We start from the raw sequence: 4,634 nt of genomic DNA on the forward strand, positions 1-4,634 counted from the left end.
CTTCACAGCGTGTATCTCTGTTGCTGATTTTAGGTGGACTGGGTGCACCGGCTGTGGTGGGGGGATAAGCCCTGAGTTGGGCTTGTGAGTGGGTTCGAGTCACTTTTGTGTAAATCTGGAGCTGTTGAGGTTGGGAGAGGTTGTTGGGCTCTAGTATGACCTGATCCAAGGCAAACCAAGCTATGAAGCATCCAGATCAGTCCAGCAGCCCTTGGTGAGCCATCATCTCCATCTCCAGCATGCTGTAGTGGTGGCCGATGGCTTTGTCACACAAGTTATTTCACAGAATTAAAGCAGGAGCTGGGGAGTGGGGCTCAGGCTGGATCCCTTGGGGGCTTTTCTCCTGAATCAAAATGGAAGAAAGTCATAGTTCAAGAAAATCATCTTTGCTTCAAAGCCCGTCTTCCTGGTTTTGGAAGAGCACGTCAGTGGGGATGAAGGCATCACTCGTGCTGGAGGAGCCAATGTGCCTCTCTGGTAGCTGGTAAACAGCAAACCCTTGATGTGGGACACATCCCACTCCTGCCCGTACACCCCATTTTCCCTTGGATGTCTCTATTTCACTGGTCCCCACCTCCCCGATGGAGGAGGAGGTCACTGGAGGGCCACCAAGCTCGGTCCAGTACCACAGCCAAGTCCCTCAAGGAGCATTCACCCCAACGCACCCCATGGGAGGTGGAAGGATGGACTAACTCCTCTTCTGAGACACAGAGGTGGGCTAAAGCCCCCTGAGATAGGAATGAACCAAGGTCAGTGCTTTCAACATCAGAGTAACATCTAAAAGGGTGGTGGAGAGCTTCTTTGCTTGGGCTCAGCTTCTCCCATCTACCAAGCCAGGATTAAAACAGCACCTGACTTCTTTTGACATTTTTTTTGGCCATATATACACCTAGGACTTGTTTCTCCTTTGGTCAGGTTTTCTGTGCCCAGCACCAACCTCCAAGTCCTACCAGGGTTTTCAACCATGAAGCCCTACCAGTTTGCCAAACCACGAAGCTCCACCAGGTTTTTAAAGCCACCCACGGTAAGTCATTTTGCCGCAGTAGATCCCCTTCCCACCTACCACCCAAGTGGATGTGGGAAATTCGTGATGCTGTAGGCAGGCTCACCTCCTCCTCTGGCGACAGCTTTTCGGATGAGACACGCTCCATCAGCAAGAGCTTGGTGCTCCCTGCTGAGCTGCTAGGGAGCTGGATCTCACCATGCTTGTCTTCTCCATCTGGACCGGGAGATGAAGGGGTCCTGTAGGATCTTGGCTGGGGGAAGAACATGGGCGGGAAATAAAAGAAATGTTGGAAAAATAGCTTTAAGAACCTGAGGTCTCTCCAACCTCTATCTCTGCAGAGAAAAGCTCCAGGTGGGCTCAGGAGCCCAGGCCATGCGCAACACTCCTTGGTCTGAATATTATGTTTTGGGACCAGCTAACACGTCTCCTAGGAGCATCTTATGGCCAGCAGCGAGGGGTTTTAATCCCTTCTTGATTTCTAGGAGCCTTGAGGCAGAAAACAGTGGTGCCTACAGTCTTGGAAACCCACAGGGTTTCGACAGTTTCCTGCCTTGGGGGCTAATTTTTCCTCTTCTCCAAGCTGCGTACAGGTTATGGTCTAACTTGTAGGATTCCTGGGATAATGACTTAATGCCCCTGCACGTTCTGGGGGAAAAAAAAAAATGAGGGAGAAGAGCTTCTGGTCTGACGGTCCTCAGTTCCAATGCGGTTCGGTGCTGGGATGTTGCACCCAGGCAAGGCGCTCTCGCTACCTGCTCCCTATGCTGAATTTGCAACTCGCTCCGTCCCACAGCAGGCATCACCACAGAATCACAGAATGGCTGAGGCTGGAGGCACCTCGGGGCCATCTGGTCAACCCCTGCTCAAGCAGGGACACCCAGAGCAGGTTGGACCTTGTCCAGATGGGTTTGAAGACCCCCAAAGAGGAGCCCCCAGCCCCCCTGCTCCCGGTGCCAGGGCTCCGGCACCCGCCCGGCCCAGCAGTGCTGCCTGGGGGCCAGGGGGAGCCTCCCGGGCTCCAGGCTGGGCCCACGGCCTCCGCTGCTGGCCCCGGGCCCCCCCTTGAGCAGAGCCAGGCCCCGGCCTCTCGCACCTCCCTGCAGGGCCGCAGGGACGTGGGGGAGCTCCCCCGGAGCCTCCTCCTCTCCAGGCCGAGCAGCCCCAGCTCTCGCAGCCTCTCCTCACGGCCTGCCCAGGGCTCTCCCCAGTTTGCCCAGGGCTCTGCAGTACTGGAGGCCCAGCACTGGGCCCAGCCCTCCAGTTGCAGCCTCCCCAGTGCCCTGAGCACCCTGCTGGGCGCTGGGTGCCTTCTACCACCTTCCTTTCCAGCCTGAGCCCACTGGAGGGCAGCAGCACCCTGCCCGATGCACCCGCTGACTGAGCACCAGCACCCAGTGTCAGCCCGGCACCCCTCGGCCCACGCTGCCACCCAAGGGAGAACCGGGGTGTCCCTGAGGTTCTTTGGAGACCAGTGAATTTCAAAGCATGGCATTAAAAGCAGTTTAAAACCCTACATTCCTACAGGGGAAGAGTGCAAGAAGTAAAGCCAAGCACTGTAGTGTGGCTGCCTCCTAAGCAGAGCTCCCCGAGCTCATAGTGAGCTCCATCCACCCCATAACAGAAGGGGTGATGTTCTACTGGGAGCACTGGGGGCCACTGCCTTGGCTGCAGGGGGGTCTTGTTCCCCTGGGCTGATGCAAAAAGTTTTGGCGAGGTGCTCGCTGAGCTTTGCAAGGTCCCCTCTTGTCCCTGGAAGCTCAGAGATGCGAAAGCCCTCCTGTGTGGCCAAAAATCATGCTGGGAGCCTGCTGGATGCGAGGCCACAAGAAGGGGGTCATGTCAGGGAAAAGCAGGGGGTGAAGGCCATGCTTGGGATCGGGGCTTGGATGCTGGGGCCAGCAGGCTCAGGAGCCGGCGATGTGAGCCGACTGTGTTGCACTAGAGGGCAGAGTCAGCACACGTCAGTCCTGCTCCCCAAAACCAGCAGTGCCTGGGGGACACCTCCAGCCCTCTGTGGTCCCGAGGGAGGGCTCCGTCACCTCCTCATGCCTGGGAGCCAGCAGATCCCATGTGGGATCTGCTTAGACCTGGCCCAGGGTGGAGCTGGGCCGGCCACGGAGCAGGGTTGGAGAGGGGACATCCTTCAACGTTATTATTTTCCATGGGATGAGTGGTTCTGAAGGGTCTGTGCTCCAAAGGAGGATGCAGGAGGAAGCTGGTCCTCTATCAGATTAATCTAGACAAGCCCTGGAGTGTTATGGATCACCTTTTATAAGTTGACAGAATTCCCACAACCCACCCTTCTTTACTTTGATTTGCAAGATTTTTGCCCCAGACAAAAATTTTTTGACAGAATTTTTGCCCTTCTGCTGGCACGGAAAAATGGGATACAGGGCCTTTGTCAGCTGTAGGATGAGCTTGGTTGACCAGGCTGGGGCTACACCATGCAGTGAGGTCCTGAGGGCCATGTTATGGGGCAAGGAAACCGTGCTGTACTGAAGCAGGTTCAATGATTTTGGAACGCGGACATGCTATGGGGCAAGGAGGACATGCTGTGATAACAACGGGTCATGCTATGGAGGAAGAGGGTCATGTTAGGAGGCAAACGGGTCATGCTCTGGGGCAAGGTGAACATGCTATGGGACAAGTGGGTCTTGCTAGGAGGCAAGAGGGTCGTGCTACGGGGCAATAGGGTAATGCTATGGATCAAGGTGCTAAGGCACTCAGAGTCCTTCCCTGCAGCACCCAGGGGCAATAAATGCAAAGCAGCCCTGGGAGGGGGGCATCTCCCTCCTCTGCATGGAGCAACACGGGGCAGCGATGCCAGCACAGCTGCCTACCGGTTGATAAATGAGCCGAGGGCACCCAAGTCTGCTATCGGGCTGCTTTCTGTCCATTTACCTTTACCCCGTCTGCTCCCAACGAGCTCATCCCACTTGGTCCGGTCTCAGGAACAGTCCCCCTCTTTTTCCCCGCACTCACGCAGGGCCTCCCTCCCTCTTTCAGCAGGGCCCCGTCTTTAATGGGAAGGACAGAACCGAGCCGTTCGGAAATGGCTTCTGAATCTTTAATAAAGCAAACATTGCTTGGGTCATAAACATATGATGACAGCAACAGAGGCTCTCAAGCTTATTGCCTGGCCGCTAGTTCTTTACTTAACTCTGCCATAATGGCTTTAATAGCCCGGGAGGGAGCTGAGGTGAAAGTCCTATTAAAAAATGTATTTCCGAATTTAATTGAGGCTCCATCTGTGGAGAAAGAAGGAGGAGAGGTCGCTCCACAAGAGAGCCATGAAAAAAGATCTCTCTCCTCCTCCACCTCCGCCTTTCCCCCCTCTCCTGCCCTGGCTGCTTGGTGCCTGGCAGCAAATCCCACCCCAGCTGGTGGCCCCGGGGACATGGGACCTCCACAGCACCCCCTCCCTGGGGGAGAGCACCAGCCCCCCAGGAGCACCTGCTGCAGAGGGAAGGGGCAGCCCCACTTCTGATGCATTCCCACAGGCTGCCTCTCTGCAATCAGTAGGGCCAAGTGGCTCTGGTCCATGGGGACCACCAGCATGTGCAGGCAGCGCTGCCATCCTCTGCCTGTGTCCCACGGTGGCCTGGCCAGAGGTATCACAGCATGGTTG

This window comes from Anser brachyrhynchus, assembly GCF_964034855.1.
Source record: "Anser brachyrhynchus genome assembly, chromosome: 2".
In the NCBI taxonomy this organism is placed as follows: Eukaryota; Metazoa; Chordata; class Aves; order Anseriformes; family Anatidae; genus Anser; species Anser brachyrhynchus.